Raw genomic sequence first — 22,180 nt, forward strand, 5'->3', positions numbered from 1 at the left:
TGAGCAGAACTACAGGGAGAAACCTCTGTGCATCAGTTCCATAGCCACAATGACTGCCGCAGCCTGGGTCATTGACCACGCTGAGAACAACTCATTGTCAGGGTTTGCTCTCTGCAGGCTGAGCATGCTGTTCCCACAAGACCATCACATGCCCACATTTTCCATACCTAAAGGTACATCTTGTTGCCATCCTATGCATGGCATGACCATTATGGGTCACTCTGAAGGGGTATGTGAGGTGTTAGTATCTCCCACATAACAGTTTAGCGAGGCCTGATGTGTGCTGAGTGATATGTGGAACTGTACACATATCTCACATCATCCTCATCTGCTACTTACAGGATACATACATTACAGATGCTGCTGCAGATGATGCTGCTGTAAGGCCTATGCCTTTCTTAGTACATCTGCTATGAATTGAATAGCAAATTCATCACAGGAAACATGAAATCTATATATGCATAGATATGTGCATGCAACTGGTGTAGGTAATAAGACTGTTTACACATCCCTATGGTGGTGAGAAGTCCACAAAGTACAGTGCCCCATGAACCATGACATGATTGTCCTATGTAAGGTCCATACTATCTAACATACATTACTCTGATGTCAGTCTGTGACTAAGGGCACATTGCGGCCTATGGGATTGGATAGGATAATTTTTGCTGAGTACAGACTGTATTAGCGTTCACGCTCACGTCCTCTCAAATAACCATCAATCACACTCGTAATTACCTCCACGTGACTCCTTCCCCCACTGCCTAGAATGGCACAGTCAGGTGACATTGTTCAATTTTATGTTTTAGATTCCCCTGACGAAGAGCCCACTAGGCTCGAAATGCATTGGGACAATATATTTCGTGTTCATTTTACACAGAGATCAATTTGTGCGTACTGCTGTATGAAGCTTAAAATGCATACAGTATGTATTTGGAATGTCTAAATAAAGACTACAGATTGCATCTTACTGTCTCCGTTGTGGTGAAGAATATTAAGAATTAAATAACAACAGGGAGCGAAAAAATCACATTGATTCAAAAGATTACTGTGGATTACCTGGAGGAACATGATCTATTGGAGGGAGTTGTTCCCACTCAACGCAGTGCACCAGCACAAGAGCACAAGGACAGTGCTCGTTTTTTTTCAAGTATACGGTTTTGGGGTTTTGGGCGATCCGCATTTTACTGGTAGCACGCAATTATATGAATACGTTTAAGGATGGTATCTTTGAATTCAAGAGAAGGAGTGCAGGCTCTTCATGTCTCTTCTACTTTCTAAAAGTGGCATTTTCAATCACACAATATAAAAAACATATTTTCTAAAAGATATGTCATTAAATCCTGAGTTTAGAGAGCCTAAACTCAATTTCTTTGTCTTGTCCCAATGGAAAGTCATACTTGTAAGATGTTCCAAATAAACTCCCATGCTAGCCTATGGTACAGGTAGCCTTGCAATAGTGAAAAATGAAATACACTGTATTTCACTTTTAGGACATGTCACACACACCAGGACATGTCCTACCTTTCACATATACTGCAACCTGCCCAGAGGGGTACCTTTGACCTACCCGAGGGGTGCCTTACATGTAAGAAAAGGGAAGGTTTGGGCCAGGAAAGTGGGTGTACTTGCGGTTGACATGGTAGTTTAAAACTGTGTGCAGACACTGCAGTAGCAGGTCTGAGATACCTTCACAGGGCTACTCATGTGGGTGGCACAATCAGTGCTGAATGCCCACTAGTAGCATTTGATTTACAGGCCATGGCACACATTGTGCACTTTATTAGGTACTTACTAGTGAATCTAATAAGCCAAACATGGAAACACCAATCCATAAACACAATTTACATAGAGAGCATATGCACTTTAGCTCTGAATAGCAGTGGTAAAGTGCCCAGAGTCCTAAAACCAACAAAAACAAGGTCACAAACAGGAGGCCAAAAAGCAAAAAAACTGGGGAGTAAACCCGCTGAAAAAGCCAAGTCTAACAGGCGATCTTCGGTGTGGACGGACAGAGCCATTGGACGCGACCGTCACAATATCCACGTTAGCCTATGGCTGTGACTGCTGTGGATGAAGCCGCCTACCTTGCGGTTGACTTCCACCGACAGTGGGCAATGCTGCATGTCCCATTAGCGAGGCCAGGCATCCACATAGGCGGTCTTCTATGTAGGCAGACACAGCCATTAGACCGCAACCATCATAATATCCAATGTTAGCTTATAATAATAATAATAATAATCCACATTTGTAAAGCGCACAATCACCCGTAAGGGTCTCTAGGCGCTGGGGGCCGTCGGGAAGATTAAGCAAGCTATTGCCCAGAGTCACATGGTGCTGGGCTAACCTGCCGCCGGAGCCGGGGATCGAACCCTGATCCCCAGATTCCAGCATCAGTCGCCCTGGCCGCGGCGCCACTCTCCGGCGCCGCGGCCAGGGCGACTGACGCTGGAATCTGGGGATCAGGGTTCGATCCCCGGCGGCAGGTTAGCCCAGCACCATGTGACTCTGGGCAATAGCTTGCTTAATCTTCCCGACGGCCCCCAGCGCCTAGAGACCCTTACGGGTGATTGTGCGCTTTACAAATGTGGATTATGGCTGTGACCGATTAGGACACTTTACTCGACAAGCGTTTACAACGCGTGCCTTTACCCCGCATTTTTGACTCTGCAAAAACCTTTTCAGGGCAGGGCTTTACAACGCAATCCATTACAACGCATTCCCCATTACAACACAATTTACTATTCTAACTACACAGGGGTGTTGCTTTGGAAAATGCGTTGTAATGGGTTGCGGTGTAAAGTCCTGCATTGTAAAAGATTTTGGCGAGTAAAGAATGTGAGGTAATGGCATGCGTTGTAACACATTCATCGTAAAGGATGGTTACCGCTGTGACCCCCGTGGATGAAGCCGCCTACAGTACAGTTGAATTCCGCCAGCAGTGGGTAATTCTGAATGTCCGATTAGGGAGGTCAGGTATCCGCCTTGTTAGTGTTTAAAACCGCATTGACAATTTATCTTCTAAGTGCGTCTTCACCACTACAAATATGTTGGATCATGTTGCCCGATGTATGACACCATTGCTCTGCCTATACCAATACCCGAACGGCAGTGTAGTGCATTACTGTGCATCAACACACGATTAACACGGTGCACTTACACTGGCCGTGACATTAGTAATGTGTGCAATGCAGACTACACAACATGACGGTGTCCATCATACAATTTACATTTGTATGATGTGCACAGTGCTGTTTCAGACACAAGTGGAGTCTAGATTGGGGATGTTATGTGGAAATTGCTGTAATGGCAATCAATCCAAATCAGGCGGGTGACTCCAGTATTTATAAGGAAACTCAATGTCTTTCTTTAGGCTGTCTTCTGCCTGAAATTGCCTCTCTTACAACAATGGCCAATGGGGGAAATTTCTCCTCCAAATCATTGTACAACATCTCTTTCACTTTCCCCATCCAAAACGTTGATATGTATGCTATTGCATAATGTACAATCATGATGTGAATTTCTGCGTACTGCTAATATATGCAGGTATGTTTGGTCACATGACTTGTGGCTGTGTCTTGGTACATGTTAGTGTTGACACTGTGACCAATATCCATATGTGTCTACACTCCACACATAGGTTCCCTGGCAGAGGGAGGAGACGACAGCCTCCAGTATCTGTCTTTATTTATTTATCGTATGGTTAATAAAACCTTTACAGAAAGATAGAAGGAAAATAAACAGCATGCAGATAAAACCATATATAGATATCACAGGTGCCAATAACGCTAGTTCTGATAAGTCTCAATGCTTCTAGTACAGCTAGTTATTTTTCACGCCCTGTTCTGTATAAGTTCCAAGGCCTCTTTTTCTGTTTGTCGCTTAATCTCTTTCCTTAAAATCTTTCTGCACTAGAAGCATTAAGACCTATCAGAACTAGCGTCATAGGCACCTGTGATATCTATATATAGTTTGTCCTGCATGCTGTGTATTTTACTTTTATCTTTTTGTAAAGATTTTATTAACCATACAATAAATAAATACAGACAGCTTTCAGTCTACCGGCCAATTCCAGACCTTAGCACAATGGAAGAAAGAGACATCATCAGGAAGTTTTGTCTTAATGGGCAGACAAAGCAAGATTTATGTGACCAGTTGGATCCCCATTTAAATCTTTGAAGAAACTATCCCACATCTCTGTCACTAATGGTGAGACTCATGGCAGAACTTCATTTCCTGGCCACAGGTTCCTTTCAGTACACTGTGACTATATCTGGTGGAACGTCACAACCAATATGCAGTGGCATACTATATGATGTGCTGTAAGCGATGATGAGACACATGGACAGCTGCATCCAATTCACCAACTCAATGTATGACAGGGGAAACCCATTAAACCAAACGGTACCTGGGTAATATAGACTTAAATACAAAAATGGTACCTTGGTGCACACGGTATGTATACTAATTTGAAATGATAAGGAATAAAAGTAAAATACTCCCTATATTAGTGTTTGTATCACTGTGACCAAACTAAGTATATATATCTCTTTTTTATATATATAGTCTCCTATCTCATCTTGACCCACAGACACGTTAGAGGTTATTATCAAATGATTTTTATTTTTTCTTTTTATCAAATAAAAAAGTTTATATATCTCTCAATTATAATTTCAAACACATTTGTATATACAAATACTTTTTACATATATACAACAAAATAGAAGCCCTTCGTTTTGAGTTAGGATGTCTCAACAAAACCTAAAACAGACATTCCTATTGAGATCACGCAGACTCATATGAGGAAAACAATTAGGTCGAAATGATTTAAACCCAATGTCTTAAAGATCCCTCATCACACTATTCAAATTAATCAAAATTATTTATATGTATCTGCCGTCTCTTTATGGTCGACGCGTTTCAGCCAATCAATTCTGGCCTCTTCAGGACTAGGGCTATTTACAATCCATTAGGCTCGCGCTCCAAGCGCTTCTTAAAGTATTTATAAATCACGGGTGAAAACCTCAGTCATGCGCGTTCCTTTTTCCCCGGTGTGTTTTGTGTTGTCTCTCCTAGTTTTCAAAAAAGGTTGTCTCTCTGTCGTGTTTGAAAGTGTCCGCCTCTACAAGTTAACGACACTTAATCTCTTTCCTTAAAATCTTTCTGCACTAGAAGCATTAAGACCTATCAGAACTAGCGTCATAGGCACCTGTGATATCTATATATAGTTTGTCCTGCATGCTGTGTATTTTACTTTTATCTTTTTGTAAAGATTTTATTAACCATACAATAAATAAATACAGACAGCTTTCAGTCTACCGGCCAATTCCAGACCTTAGCACAATGGAAGAAAGAGACATCATCAGGAAGTTTTGTCTTAATGGGCAGACAAAGCAAGATTTATGTGACCAGTTGGATCCCCATTTAAATCTTTGAAGAAACTATCCCACATCTCTGTCACTAATGGTGAGACTCATGGCAGAACTTCATTTCCTGGCCACAGGTTCCTTTCAGTACACTGTGACTATATCTGGTGGAACGTCACAACCAATATGCAGTGGCATACTATATGATGTGCTGTAAGCGATGATGAGACACATGGACAGCTGCATCCAATTCACCAGGCGTGAAGATTTAGCCAATGTGAAGGTTGACTTCTATGGATTTGGTCGCATCCCACATGTAGTTGAAGCTATTGATGGGACCCACCAGGGGCAGCTCTTCCGAAATGGCGGAGGAGCATTGCCCCACTGGTTTACCACAGTGAGAGAAGCCAAAACATAAAATGGTAATAACTTTTAGTTATTACCATTTTATGTTTGCTTTGCTTTGCGGGTGGACGGGTTGGCGGGGCTGATCTGCTCTCTGAGCAGGGCAGGGGAGGAGTGGTTTGCCCACTCCTGAGTGCGCACAGACTGTTCGGTTGGCCCTCTTGGGCCGCCCAAACCAGTCATGCATACTTTGCCCTTCTCCATGCAGGCTGCATGGAGAACATGCACACTCCTCTAGCCCCTGGAGGAGCTCTGTGTCACGGCGCTCCAGACCAATCACAACGCTGCATGCAGCATTGTGATTGGCTTTGAAGAGGGAGCCTGGCTGTTTGCTTCCTGTTCCTGGCAGAGGCAGGGGAGCAGGAGCAGTGAAGATGCAGGACCCGGTAGAAAGGTAGGTTTAAAAAAAAAAAATCTTTACATTATGACCCCATCCCCGTGTGACCCTCCCGCGCGACCCACTGCGCCTGCCCCCCACCTGCAAGTGATGCCGGCCACTACTGGCACCCACATTGCCTTAGTACCACTGCAAGCCATGGATTAAGTTTACTGAAACTGGAAGCACTTTCATTCTATCAACGTGCAAGTTGTCTGCTTACTGGCTCAAACGTCTGTGCCTGGCTTCCAGGATGAGCCCATGATTCCTTCATACTGCAGAAAAGCACAATAGCCCAGCTGATGTCACAACTACTACTTGTTGATAAGTAGGATATGCTGTAACTTTGTGTAGGTAATGTCAGGTAGTATAATCAAAAAGTGTGTAACTTATTGTTGCACTTATGTCTCTCTTCAATCTAGGAGACTCAGTGTATCCCAACTGTCCATGGTTGTTGGCACCGCTGAGGAATCCAACTACGCCAGGGGAAGTCCACTTCTATGAGGCCCATGGAAGAACACAGCAGCCAGTGGAGTGGGCGTTAGGGCTCCTGAAGGCCAAATCCAGTTGTCTGGACAAGACTTGGGGAGCCCTCCTTACCCGGGAAGATGTGTCAAATCACCATGGCCTCCTGCCTCCTCCACAACATCACTCTGCGACGGAAAATACCTTATATCGCGGAGGATTGAGACCATGAAGTGCCACCGGGTGAGAATCCTGAAATTGCAAATGATGATGTTAGTAGTGAAGAGAAAAGAGCTGACTTGCATTAAGATCTCATCTACAACTTCTTCTCATGGGTGTAAGTATGTTGTGAGATGTCATGACTTTGACTATTAAAGCAACTGTTGTTGTGATGATATGGGGAGTATGTTTAGGGAAAATATTAGCAAGCTAAAGATATGGCACATTCTGGTGAAAGGTGTTTGTAGAGAAAGGTCTTGACACATACTTATTTTGTTAGTGTTGCGTTGTTTAGCTTATATTTTTGTCTTAGACTGTGTTCTCCAGAAGTTGACTATGTGAATTGTGTCATATGTATGGTTTCATAGCTAACCTCTTTTTTTTGGTCTGTTTTAGGTACCTTTACCATGTCATCTTTATTTGGACATTTCAAACATTAGCAGATATATGATGCTGTTTGGACGTACAAAGGGGACATGGTTTGTCTTGGGAATGTCTGTCAAAGACTTTGGGTGTACAAATCCTGTATCAAGACAGCTTGCATAGCAATAGGATGGAAGTTATGAGGAATTAACTGGACTTGTTCCTTGTTGTATGATGGTCCTAATGCAACATGTGTGCCATCATGTGCTCTAACAAAATGTTGTTGTGGTGACAAATCATGCTAGTCTCCCTTCACTTTGGCTGACTTTTGCTTGTGACACTCCACCAGATATGGCTACACTGGATTGGAATGATCCTGTGATCAAAAAATGTTGTACTGCCATGTGTCTGTTTATTTGTGTTAGTGATATGTGTTTCTATTCGTGAGGTAGGTGATATGGCTGCAGCTGATGACATATACCAGTGTTGTTTTGCCTACACAATAAGAAAGTCTTGATGTATCCCTTCCTTCCATTTTGTGTAGGTCTGCACCTGAAAATGTGATGACCCACACACAATATTTGAGTCATGTATGAATTGCTATGTTTCTGTCATAATGCCAGCCTATTGCTGGGACAATGGAATAAATATGTTATGAGACAAAACAACTGTATTGTCTCATAACATCTTTATTCAATGTTTCCCTATTGTAAAGTTTAGATGGGAGAACCTATATACATTGATATATGTGAGATATACTTCAGCAGATAATGAGTTTCTGACAAAGCAGTCAGTCATGGTGAATGAAACCATAGTTGTAGATACCAAATTGTTTGAAGTCCAAATTCCAAAATACTACTCCCTTCAGAAAGGTAAATGTGTCCAGAAATAGTCCACAGAATGAATGTGTTCCACACACTGGAGGAAATTAAGGTTATGGTTTCTTGCTGAAGGTGGTGAGTTTCTTGTCATCCGCACCTTCTGGATTTTTGCATAGATGTCCCGCTTGCGAAAGGGGGGGGGGGGGTCCACTGCTGCAGGGACAGGAGTGTCTGCAGGCATGTCTTCCAAAGGCAGGGCCTCCCTTTCTGTGGCTGCCGCAGATGTAGATGGGTCGGATGTAGTTGCACCAGAGGAAGAGGTAGATGGTAGTAGAAAAGCCCTGAACAGGGTTAGGTTAATGTCCTGCACCACCACAATTATGGAGACCATGTTGGTGTTGTGGGTGGCCAGCTCCTGATGTATGTCCCTCTGCAGCTTCTTCAACCCCCGGATTTCCATCAAAACCTGGACCATCACATCTTGGGACTCATGATAGACTCCCAAGATGTGGTCAATGGTACCCTGGGTGTGAATGGCCCCAGTGGTCTCACTCAGCAGGCTCATAGAACCCCTCCCATGATCTCCACCCTGACAAGCCTGTGCTCTTGTCCCAGGGTGTCCTCTCCCACTGGCTCCTGGATCCACTAGCTGTGCGGATGATTGTAACCTCAGGATCCATGACAGGGGGGGGGGCACATAATGGTAGTAATTGTGGCAAGTACGCACGTTGGGGGGATAGGGGTTGGCTGAGGTGTTACAGCTGGGGTGGGAGGTTTTGATATGGGCACAGTGAGACTCACTGTTGCCGTCTGCCCAGGCTAACCAGATGGAGCAGCAACGTAATCCACGTCCACATCTCCAGGAGTGTTGTCGTCACTGAGGGCCTGATCCGGGGGTGGAGTGGGAGTCTCTGCGCTGGCCAAGCTCTGCCCAGGTGCTATGCCAGATCGAACTGTTTTGAAATAGAGAACATTGTTACTGGTGGAAGAGTGGTATCTACATCCAAATGTTTGGTGACACAGTGTGTACAAACCTAAGAAAAACAAAATAGTTTAAGATTACTATGTGGATATAGTTCAGTGGTATTGAACTTGTTAACAAGATATTTGGTGAATTTAAATATATGTTGTAGAATTAAGGAGGTCATTAGAAGTCCTGAAATGTAGCATTTTATTTTTTATTTTATTTTATTTATTTAAGAAGTTTTATATAATAAACATGGGATCTCACAAACATTGAAGCCAACACAACGAGGAGGTAGCATGTATATTGCGCCATTCCAAGGACTAGTTGTGTACTATATAAGCCTTCACTCAACTTGGTTGTATATTTAGCATTAGACATCATATGAGCCATGCAGAGTCAATGGGTCATTTGTCATTTCTACTCAGCTGAGTTATCTTCATGTCTTACAAATATTTGCGCTACACACTTGGTATGGTATTATTCATGCCATCAATAGTTTTAGTTGAGGAGACCAGGAAAACATAAAGCTAAGTAGACAGACATGTCTCCGAGTAGAACCTTGTATGCAGATTGCTCAGCCCATGAGAAATTAACACCAGTTGTAATCTGTCAGACAAGTATGAATAGGCAAAATCACAATTGCATCTTGTTTAGAGTTATAGAAACAGGGCATCATGGTAGTTGTTGTCATTTCAAACTCTACTTACCAACACTTGCATAATGGTTTGTGTAACATACATGTTGTCAAAATGCAGGTGATATGAACCATACAGTTATATATTCACACTTATCATTGGTCCTTGAATGGTATTTTCAGAGCAACAGACATACAGACGCCACTGCAACATGTGGCATGTGGTGTGTATTGATATATGTGATCTTATATTCAACAATACACATTAACACTGACAATCAAATACTTCTGATACTTTGAATATCGCATGTTATGAAAGTAGATAGACTACACTATAGCAAAAGCCGAGATGAAGCAAACAGGACATTGAAGTGTTGTGACTGTTAGTGAGGTGCAACTTTCCAGAAACCACTCCACCAGCTATTCCTGTCAAGCCCTCAGAATGCAGGATGGCCAAGACCTTCTCCTCATAGGACAAAGAGTCATAAGGGGGTGCTGGAAGGACCACCACCTGTCTTCTGGGCCTCCAAGTGTTGTTTGAAAGCCAGGTAATGTACAAGCCAGGTAATGCACCTTCCCCCTCAGGTCGTTCCACCTCTTCCAAATTTCCTCCTTTGTACGCAGGGAGATGCTGTAAGCATTCACTCTGTCGACTATCCTGGACCACATTTCCCTTTTCCTCCTGAGAGGAGAATGTTGGACTTGGGCTCCAAACAATTGAGGCTTACTGTTATGATCTCATCGACCCTGATTGACAAATCAGCCTCTGAAAAATGTGGATACGTTTGGCGTAACATAATTATAAATTAAAGTGAGTGGCACTGTAAGAAAATAAAGCCAAGGGATGTGATAAAAATGTACAAGAAAAGTGATCAGACAGTTCTAAAAGGGATGAGGAAAAATAGGGCTGCCTTATCTCACCAAAAAAGTTTGGTCTCTGTCTTGATGTGCTGAAGTGGAGAAGCAAAGGATCAGGGTCTGGAATGGGGAGTGTGTTATTGTGTGATTTGCAGGTGTGTTCACTTGGCAAATGGACATCAGATATGTTGTTTTTGTATCCATCCAATGGCCACTGTTTTGGTGCTTTGCTGAGAGCGTACCATGATGGCCTACCACCATCACGGAACCACCACAAGAGCAGGCGCGGTGCGTCCATTGGGGCGTAGGGGCGAAGCCCCACTAAGCCCCATGGACCCACCACGTCGTCACTAGAAGCCAAACTCAATTATTTTAAAAAATCGCGCTATCTGCCGGCCGGGAAACCGGGAGACACCCGACCTTCCCGGAGTGCGCAGGGGGGGGGGGGAGAAGGATCGGGCTGCTGCAGCTGCGCAAGTGTATTTTTGGGCACAAACATGCCCGCGCATGCGCAGATCGTTTTCTTGTGAATTCCCCCTTAGAGAGAGGACCAGGGGGCGGGCCGCAGCCCCCGGGGTTACACAGGGCGACTGGGCGAGGAGTCATGGTGCCCCCCCAGCCAATCCTGGCGCAGGATTGGCTGGTCACTACATAGCCCGGTTACATAACCCCTGACGGATAGCACGGCCGACTTTGGTGCTGGGAAACCAGGTTCGAGCCTCTTATCGAACCATAAAAATGTATACATGACTTACTTTGGTGTTAAATAAATAGATATTTTAAAAAACAAATAAAAATGATGTTCCGACTAAGGTGTGAAATTGGTGTTGAATAAATACATGTTTTTAAAAACAATTAATATTAATCATGTATCATTGGTGTTGGAGTACAAGGTTCGAGACTGGTATTAAACACTGACAAGCTGTGTGCTAAGTTATATGGTCATAAAAATACATGAATAATGGATGCAGGATGGGTGGATGCATGAATGGATGCAGGATGAATGATGGGTGGATGCATGAATGAATGATGGATGCAGGATGGGTGGATGGGTAGATGAATGAATGATGGATGCAGGATGGATGCAGGGTGGATGGATGGGTGCATGAATGAATGATGGATGCAGGATGGGTGGGTGGGTGGATGGATGGATGATGGACGCAGGATGGATGCAGGGTGGATGGATGGGTGCATGAATGAATGATGGATGGATGGATGGGTGGATGCAGGAATGGATGCAGGATGGATGATGGATGGGTGGATGGATGGATGGATGCATGAATGAATGAATGATGGATGCTGGATGGGTGGATGGATGGGTGGATGAATGAATGATGGATGCAGGATGGATGGGTGGATGGATGGATGGGTGCATGAATGAATGATGGATGCAGGATGGATGGGTGGATGGATGGGTGCATGAATGAATGATGGATGCAGGATGGGTGGATGGATGGGTGGATGGGTGGACACATGAATGGATGCAGGATGAATGATGGGTGGATGAATGGATGGGTGGATGCATGAATGAATGATGGATGCAGGATGGGTGGCTGAATGAATGATGGATGCAGGATGGATGCAGGGTGGATGGATGGGTGCATGAATGAATGATGGATGCAGGATGGATGGATGGATGGATGGATGGATGGGTGGATGCATGAATGGATGCAGGAATGGATGCAGGAATGGATGATGGATGGGTGGATGGATGGGTGGGTGGATGGATGCATGAATGAATGATGGATGGGTGGATGGGTGGATGGATGGGTGGATGAATGAATGATGGATGCAGGGTGGATGGATGGATGGGTGCATGAATGAATGATGGATGCAGGATGGGTGGATGGATGGGTGGACACATGAATGGATGCAGGAATGGATGCAGGATGGGTGGATGGATGGGTGGATGGATGGGTGGATGGATGCATGAATGAATGATGGATGGATGGATGGGTGGATGGATGGATGGGTGGATGCATGAATGAAAGATGGATGCAGGATGGATGGGTGGATGGATGGGTGGATGCATGAATGAATGATGGATGCAGGATGGATGGATGGGTGAATGCATGAATGAATTATGGATGCTGGATGGATGGGTGGATGCATGAATGAATGATGGATGCAGGATGAATGCAGAATTGGTGGATGGATGGGTGGGTGGGTGGATGGGTGGATGCATGAATGATGTATGGATGGATGCAAGGTGGTTCGGGCTCGTTCGCTGCGCTCGCTCGCTACGCTCGCTGCAATATGCAAATTATTTTACGCCTCACCACTTTCAAATGTCACCAGCCGCCCCTGCACAAGAGGACCACCAGTACAACTGTGTTTTCATAATAGGCTTGGCGGCGGAGTATGCATCACCAACACTGCAATCCGCAGCATCACAGGCGGGAACCACTCCTTCAACGTGATCGGCGGTTCAGGCTGCATGCATCTTAACTAGGGCTCCCGTTTTCCGTATTTACGGATTTCTACATATAAATACAGATGGAAATCTATATTTCCTTTATCTGTATTTATATTTAGAAACGGTAAAATACTAGAAAATGTTGCCGCGCTGGAATCCAGAGTTCTCACCATGCCCCCTTCCTGCTGCTTGAAATTCCTTCCCGATCACACACACACACAGCCGCACCCGAGTACTTCACAGGTCTTTTCAAAGACCATTTACTTGTTAATGAGGCTTAATTGTTCTGTCACCCCATGCCGTAGCCTCTAACAAAACGCCCCTGACTACCTGTCCCAGGCCCCATACAGTGCACGTTTTAAGCACTTAAATTCACAGTGCTGCAGTAGCACATCCTGGCACACGGCTTAAAACTAATTGATTTCTTATTCGCTGTACAAGAAATAAAGAACGTTGGTCATTTAGAAAGGAAACCTAGCATCTACCTCAATTTGCAAGACGAAGGCGAGTGCTGAATTCCTGTGCATGCCTGATTCCCTGAACATAACTCGCTCATTGGCAATACTGTACATGCTTGGCTGTCCCGCCCCAACTGGAACACCTGAATGGGGAAGCATATGCGGCCACGAGCACCCCTCAGCGGTCCTTACAGAAAAGTCCCCACTTTCCATTGCTTATTCGATCATCGAAGTTGCATTTTTTGTTAAGCTCGTTTTGTGAACGTCCTTAGCAATGTCATTCTCTTTTGATTAACTAAAAGTGATTTGTTTATCTCAGGGTGGTCTAACAAATGTGGACTGATTGTACTGTTCCTAGTTTTCAGGCTTTTCTACTGCTTTAGTACAATCAATCAATGTATTGAGTTCCCTTTATTGTCTTCTGCTCCGATAAAAAAAAAAAAATGTTATCTTTTCTTTCAGACCTATCAATGGATATTTCTAAAGGCAGCAGTGTGGCTGAGGTTTATGAAGGCCTGCACTGAAGACAGATGCTGTTGGTGCAGGCTGGATGCGTTTCCTTGTAGTCTAGCTGTTCCTCTTGAATATGATTATGTTAAATTGAGGTACAACAAAACTCTTTACAGCGCTTAAAAACGACATGCTACATTTGGCGCTATATCTAACCGAATTGTTGCTGTATCGCTGGCTGGGGTACAATCCTTGTCTGTATAATGTGCTAATGACGTGCATTATAGCACACAGTGTGAGGAAGAAGCGCAAGCGGAAACGGGTCTGTGGTGCTTTAGGGTGAGGTCTGACTCCTATTGCTGTGCCCTCTCACTGATGTTCCCCATTTACACTGGTGTGAGCTGTGTGATACACTGCATGTCTGGGTACCATGGCGACAAGAGACACGTAGTGACAGGACAATAAAAGTGCAAGTGTACAGCACTGTGTTTTTACTGTGCACACTTTTAATCCATGTTTGTTTTAGAATGGCATCCTTTCAAGAGGAGGGGGCGCGGTTTCTCTGAAGGGGGTAGAGTTAAATGCCTGTGACAGGTAGCTTCAGATGGAAAATATGGAAGCGTTGGCACATGTTTGCTCCTGATAAGCGCTTGTACTCTTCCTAAAGTGTTTTTATAGCAGAACTGAGAAGCACATGTACTCTCCTTTTCAAATTACTCAGTACTGGACCATTTAAAGAACTGCTAAAGCCACAACAAATCACTAGTTTAAGTGGGAGCATGTATGCATTGTCAATTTAAATAAATGTGGAAAAATATTAGCTATAGCATCGCCTTTTACTTGTGGCATAAATAAATTTGGACAAATACAGAAAAAATGCCCAAAAAATAAATATGGATAAATACAGACGGAAATGGCAAAAAAATAAATACCATAAAACCGGGAGCCCTAATCTTAATATGGCGGGCGGGAGACAGCCGACCCGGCGTCTTCTTGGGACCGCCACTGCGGTGGTACAGAGGTGAGACCACCAAACTCATAAACGGGCCCTAAATCATCCACATACATTAAAAACTGTACATGCAATTTACCAATTTTAAGGGAAAACAAATTAATCGTAGCAAGTTCTCTTGAAAGGTCAGAAATAAAAAGGTTGAATAACCGGAGCTGAGATGCATTGTTAGCATAAGCCATTATATATTGGGATTTCTCCAGAAAGATTTCCAAAACGTGTTAAATCTATCCAGACCCAATTGTTAAAATGTAACTGCTGGATCATGGTTAAAGTGCAGAAGAGATATTTATAGACTGCATTTTTTTCCAAAGACACCCCCTATAGACTAAATCTAAAGCGGCCTTGAAATCCATGAAGCAGCAGCACAATATGCCCACTAACCTTGAAGATTTCCTTGCCACCACCCAATGGACCATGCATTGATCCATTGTCGATTAGTTGGGCATAAAGCCACTGTGCTCTCTTTAAACAATTCCTGAGAGGAGAATCTTTTCCAGATGTAAAAAGGATGGTTTTGGCATTGATCTTAAAAGGCAAATCTAACAACGATATTTACCCGTAATTTCCAGGGTCCGACCGCTACCCTTTTTAATGGATCAGTTTAATAATTGCACCCGTCATGCGTCGGGCACGATGCTTGTTAGAGACAGAGTAAATTTGCCCACTAAAGAAGATTTACCTTAGATAACACTGCTGGTAATCCACATGGACCTCCTGCTCAAGAAGTTTTCAAGTTGCCAATTACTTCTGCAATGATACCAGGTTCCAGTAGCAATGCTAAATTAGCAGCCTCTTCCAGATCTATATATCCTACTAGGATGACACCTTGTGGGGACAGTGCTATAGATCCATAATAAATATCACCAATTGGGCCTTGCTGAAATAAACCTCTAGGTGACCAGGAGAAATAATTATCTCAGAATTTACCAAGCTCCAAAATTTCATTGAGTTGCCTTCAGTGATAATATCATTCATTTCAGCTATATTTGAATAAAGATTTCTCTCTTTTTTCGGTGCTGCATCATATTGTATTTTCTTTTTGCTTCATTTGGCTCCTTTATCACAGATAGGCTCGGTCTCTCTTTAGCTTGTAACAAATCTTATTACCCACCCTCCTATCAATGTTAGCAATCCTCAACAAACCACCCTGCCCGACTCTGCACTTGGCCCTCATTATGATGGTGGTCGGACAAGAGCCTGACCACCATCGACTTAGGCAGGTGTCCGAACAACTACATGTCGGCGGTCCCACCTGCCTGATTGCAATGTGACCGCTGTGCAGGCGGTCAGAAAACTGCTCTTTTCCATTGTGGCTTGTGCTGCAGCCCTAGAAAAGGGCCATAGCACAAGCCGCAGTGAAAAGGGGCAGTTCTCAAACATCCATGCCCCACATGCAGGGCATCATGTGGTGCCTGCCACATGGTGCATGGATGTTTTGGGGGCACTGCATGTGCCCCCTAGGCCACATTCCAGTGCCCATGGAGGACGGGTGCCCTGCTTGGGCCCCCCAAAGTCTCTTTCCATCTGCCTTTACATGGCGGTGGAATATAGCCTTTACGTCCCACTTCCCAAAAATGATTTTACATATTTTCTAACCATTTTAGTGAAAAAAATTAAATATACATTAATTTTAATAAATAATGCTCAAATGTTTTAATATATATTTGAGCATTAATAGTTCTAACATTCCACACCTAATTAAAATTATGAAATATATACTTACTCATACTTACCTGTACTTACCATTATGTGTATTATAGGCATGCGTGGTAAAGGCATGCATAGCAAAGCTATATGCCTGGTAAAGATCGAGTGGTCAAGGCAAGTCGTAAAGACTACGTGGGAAACGCTGTTTCCGACATGCACCCTGACTCCAAGGAGATCATTTCCCTCTGTTAGAGCAAATGTTTGGATTACAGCGCTTTAGAAAAACTTTAACCACATCGCTGCGGCGGCTATTCCGCCGCAGCGCTAAGGGGGCAGGGGGGCCGCACGGCGGGCGCATGCTGGTGACGGAACCGCTCCGTCACCAGCCGCTGTTGAGCTGTGCTCATGACGGAGCGGTTCCGTCATGGCCCCGCCCACTTAATAGAACGCGCCGCGCAGGCGCGTCGGGCGGGCCATGACGGAACCGCTCCGTCATCAGCACTGCGCCACCGCGGCTGATGACGGAGCGGTTCCGTCATCAGCATGGATCCGGTTAAAAAATAAATAAAGGGTGAAAAACACCCAAAATTAATGCGACCCTAAGCTTTCCAATTTATTTGTGTGTGTTGTTCTTGAGACCTTCACTGACTGTCTTAAAACATGAGGCTGAACAGGATTTTCAACAAACCATACCAGGAGATCTTGGTTTTGCCTGCAGGGAAAAACACCGTCTGCAGATCATGCCTGGACATTATCCAGAATGTTGTTTAACTCTCATAGTTACAGTAAACACCATATGATTCACACTCACACGCCAGGATGTCGCAATGTGTAAAATGGTGAGATTGAAAACTGTGTGCTCTGCATAAATTATTAGGTCTTATGACTAAAATGACTATTTCTGCTGTCCTCGTGACCTCTTGGGCTCTTCTTCAGTGACAGTACATTAATCTGAGATTTATAAACCCCATAAAATAGTAAGGTTGTTAATAAGATACAAGCGGTGGAGAAAATTGGGAAATAATGGTAAAACAACAAGAATGCAGACCTGGGAGTAAATTACATACATGAGAAACTTTAATTGTGTTATTTGCAACAACAATGTGTACACTTGCCTTCGTTTCCCTTTCTCCTTTTTGCTAATGCAACTCATATCTGAAATGATATAGTGGAGATAGAAAATAACCACTCAAACTCTGTTTCTTTCTCATCCTGAAGATATAAATGTCTAGAAGATACAATTATGTTTTCGGATTAATGCATTCAATTTTAGCAAGAGTGCAGCATGTTCAGAGGCCAGGGCTTTGGTTCTGCAGCTTAGGAAATATTGGGCATGATTACAATGCCGGTTGGACGGGAAACATCCTTTATAACGAAACTTTCACAACGCGGTACCATTACCACGCAGGTTTTACAACGCAACTCGTTACAAAGACATGCGCTGGAGGGCGCTGTAGGATAGGGAATAGTTTAATTTACTATCCAACACCTTCCCTACTATCCACGGGGACTGGAGTTGGAATAGTAAATTAAACTATTCACTATCCAGCGCCCCCCAACGCAAGTCGTTGTAACGACTTGCGTTGTAAAACCTGCGTTGTAACAGTACGCGTTGTGAAAGCACGCGTTGTACCGTCATACATCCGGTTGGACTGACCGTCCAACCACCATCTTCGCGGACCCTTTCTGACTGCCAAGACTGGCAAGTTTCCCCTCGTCGTATTACAATGGAACCGCTGCTACCTCGGCGGTCGCAGCTACGGCGGAGCACATATCCCAGAATATGTTGCTGCAAATGTGTACAAAACTTAGAGAAAACATGAATTGTACACACATGCTTGACATATGTGCGGATATACCTTGTGCACCCCGTATCCCAATGCTGAAGTGTGTCAGAATGTGCACAGTCCAGTCAATGGGACTACATAACGCCAGAAGGACTTACCTGGATTTTCGGCGCCTACAGCATTGTTGTTATTGGGGTTCAGCTTTCGGGGTGTAGGGGGGACCTGGAGGAAAGATCCATGGTGGAGACTGCTGGAGAGAAGCAGATTGGGGTGAGTATGCACCGCAAATCCTTTGTTTCTGACAACTCGAGGCAGCCGGTCAGACCACCACGGTCAGGTCGTCGGAAACCCACATCGTAATCCGGACATGGTTGTTTCTGCAACTCAAGTGAAGGTCAGTTAATTGGGTCTGTAAGATGTGCAACATGTGCAGTAAATGCAGCACGTGCATAGGTCAGGGGGCTGGTACTGTGGCTCATGTCCACAGGTCCGGAGTGTTGTTTTGTAGCTCATTCACAGATCAGGGTGTAGCATCTTCAGTCTATAAAACATATGCACAGGCTAGGTAGGTTCTATAGTACTTTCGACCACCTCAGGCATGCAGGGGGATCTGATCTTAAGAGGGTGGTTTCTGACAATATTTGCTGAAAGGGCATTCACTGTTGCTGGGAGCCCTTTTGGTGAATATATCTTACCATGTCAGCAGGGAACTGGTACTCCATAACGTGAGCATCTTTGGGGATGGCAGAGACAGGCCTCCAACTTCCGAACAGTGTGGCAGCCCATCCACCTATGTATAAGGGGTGACCAAGAGGGTTTAAAGTACATGATAAAGGTGGGCTGAGGGTTCTCCAGCAGGGAATATATAGGAAAAGATGTGGCAGACAGTATAGTCTAAAGCACAATGGCTTAATGATGTTGGTTAAAACTAGGATGCGTGCAAGTTTAAATCATGTGTGAAGAGACTTAAGGGTTTATCATAAAATGGTGAATTTTAAAATTCACGAGGTCAGTGACATTTAGTTAAAACTGAATGCGTTTTAAAGACAGTTTAACAGAGTTCTGAATGTTCAATCCCAAGGAATATTAAGGTGAATGTGTGGAAAATTGCGAATCTATACCCACCCTGGTCAAGTGACATTGACCAAAACATGCTATGATTTTAACACAGCTGTACAGGATAGATGGCCCTTTCTCAAGGACTGTTTTGGCTGTTAATGTCGAATATGGTATTTAAGCACATTTGGCAAAGGCAAGAATGACTACAAGGACTGGGCAAAAAGTTTTTAAAAAGTGCTTTTTAGCTTGATAGCCAAACATCGTTTACAATTGGTACACACGCGTCATCTCTCACAGTGGGCCCTGTGATCAGTGCTGGTGACCACCAGTGCCTTTGTAGGAACTGTAGACTGGCCGTTTGTATCAGCCCTTTAATTATCCCCAAGTGTTATTAATTCCACAATGATGCATAAAGTATATATCAGTATAAGCCCAGGTCCGTACATTGATCTTATTCACATACTTGTCTCATTGTTAACCCACAATTGCCACTGTGCATCAGTAAATTTAGTTAAACATATACAAACATCTCCCCATAAAATCCCTATGCAATAAGTGCTAATTATTACGTCGGTTGCACAAATCGATGGTACATATCAGAATATATCAGCCCCATTGCAATCCAGCACATTACTGCTCATTCTGTAGAACACCTTTTTGCATATATGTGCATTTTCCACAGTATCTAAGAAAACACTGATTCAAACTTTCGACAAAGCTGAACTAATGTTAATTTTTCACAGTTTTCACTATTTTCCAATAATACAATTGACAGTTTTTTACTGTGCCAAAACAATTTCAAGATATACCTTGGTTTCACAATGTTTTATCAATACACATATATGATCATTTTATACTATGCCGGAGTAAACAAACTGTATAGTATTTTAACTGGATTTATATGGCACTTACTACCCTAGATGAAGCGTTGGACTGCTTTATTCCAGGCAGCATGCTACTCCACAACCCAAAGTTAGTAGTCAATCTAGTAGTTACTAGATGTTGTTGTTTATTTTTGGTTATTGGGTTAGAACTGTGCTCTTATGAAATTGTTAGAGGTCTAATCTCCAGATCCTAGTGGTAGATTTAGGACCCGATTTTGACTTTGGCGGTCTGAAGACTGCTTTCGCATGCTGGTGGTCCGACCAGCCGCATATCTGGTGGTCCGACTGCCAGATTTCTATGTGGGTGGGGAGACCACCTCAAGACCGCCTCCAGACCACCACCACTGCCAAGCTACGAGCTTCTGCGGTGGTGTGGACAAGGCGGCATGGGCACCACAGTGAGAAATATGACCTGCCTCTCCGCCGGGCTTTTTATGTTGGGTAAACCACCATGAAAAGGTTATCAGAAAGGCAGGCAAGGGCCACAGACAGGGCCCCATGGTGAATTAGCCCATGGGGATTGTGGCTGGGGGCACGTGGTGTGGCCCCCTATGCCTGCACTGTCGGTGCACTCACTGTTTGCCAGGCATGACATGGTGCATGGCAACAGTGCACCCAACGTGCTATAGTTGCTGCACTACGGCTGCCATTGGATTCAGGCTCTCTCCTAGAGCCAAAGCATGCCGCTGCCAAATCACCAGCACCGGCACACCGCCAACCCTGCGGTAATGTCATAATGCGACGGCCGGGATGCCACTGGCTTGGCAGAGTTCTCCCAACCGCCGACGCAGCGGGCTAGCGATATGTCCGCCAAGCTACAAAGGCCATCTGGTGGATAATTAAAAAACATGTTTTGAATCGTTTTCTGAAAAATGCCTAAATTGGTGATTTGGTTATACAGGCAGAAAAAGAATTCCAGTGCTTATTTGCCAAGGAAGAAAACGAGACCCCACAAGTGCAGTCCTGCATAATGGTAGGGACTCGCCTTCCAGAAGAAACCATAAGGAAGATAGGGGTGAAGTTTAGCTTCTAAATTGATTGGTCCTTTCGGATTCAGTGCATTATGGGGTGCTTCTTTTCTGTAAGCAAGAGGAGGTCCTTGAATTTAACTGCAACAGATACTACAGAAGAAAGATTGATGAGTAAACTAGCAGCAGTCTTGCTCACCTGTAGGCCGCAGGGGAAATAACCTGGAATTCCTAGATTTAGAGAATTCCCACTGTGAAATCTGGTTACAACAACCTGAACTACCGTCTACCGACAGGAATCTGGGAGCAGAGGTGACTTCTTTCTCAGTATTTTAAAAAGGAAAAAGCATCTGGCAGACACTTAACTTTACTTAGAAAAAAGAAGCAATGGTCTGTGATAAAGGTAAGATTGTTGGCATGCCGAGTCTCTTGTCAGGAGGCCACTGTAGCTTGCACCACCCAGTACTATCACAACTACTTACCATCAGGCTCCTACAAGTGTGACAATTTCAGCCCCTCAAAGCTATAAGAATGGCTTGGGCAGCAGGTAATATCCACTTTTAGTGTATATTCAATTAATAATTACCTGTTCTTGTGGCCATCTCTAAATTAGCCAGACAGCACCACCTGTGGCAGACTGTCACAAGTGCCAATGTTGAAAATTAAGGGAGATATTCTCAATAAAGTGGCGGTGAGAGGCGTTAGCCTACTTGGCTTAAAGCCTCTCACCGCCACTTAGTAAACGCGAGGCTGCACCCTATTCTCAAGAACGTGGTGGAGCCTGGCATTTCTCCCTGCAATGGCGCTAAGTTTCACGACTTAGCACCAACACAGGCACCCTTGCACCAGATTGCAAGGGTGTCTGTGTGCAGGCGAGGCTTGTTCATGTACAGGAAGGTGTCCCTTCCTGCACATAAACATTCCTGAAATACCATTTTGCTTTTTGCATGTGTGCTGTACAAGGCAGCACACATGGAAAAACCAAAAACAAGGAGAAATGAAGCATTTCTCCTCGTTTAACCAAC

At 44.1% G+C, this 22,180-nt stretch overlaps 1 pseudogene; it reads right to left on the reverse strand.

Annotated features, from left to right (window-relative positions):
- Window positions 1-7,275: 7,275 nt before the first annotated feature.
- Window positions 7,276-22,180, reverse strand: part of LOC144773869 (uncharacterized) — a 28,359-nt pseudogene continuing 13,454 nt past the window's right edge.

Source organism: Lissotriton helveticus, chromosome 8 (genome assembly GCF_964261635.1).
Source record: "Lissotriton helveticus chromosome 8, aLisHel1.1, whole genome shotgun sequence".
NCBI lineage: Eukaryota > Metazoa > Chordata > Amphibia > Caudata > Salamandridae > Lissotriton > Lissotriton helveticus.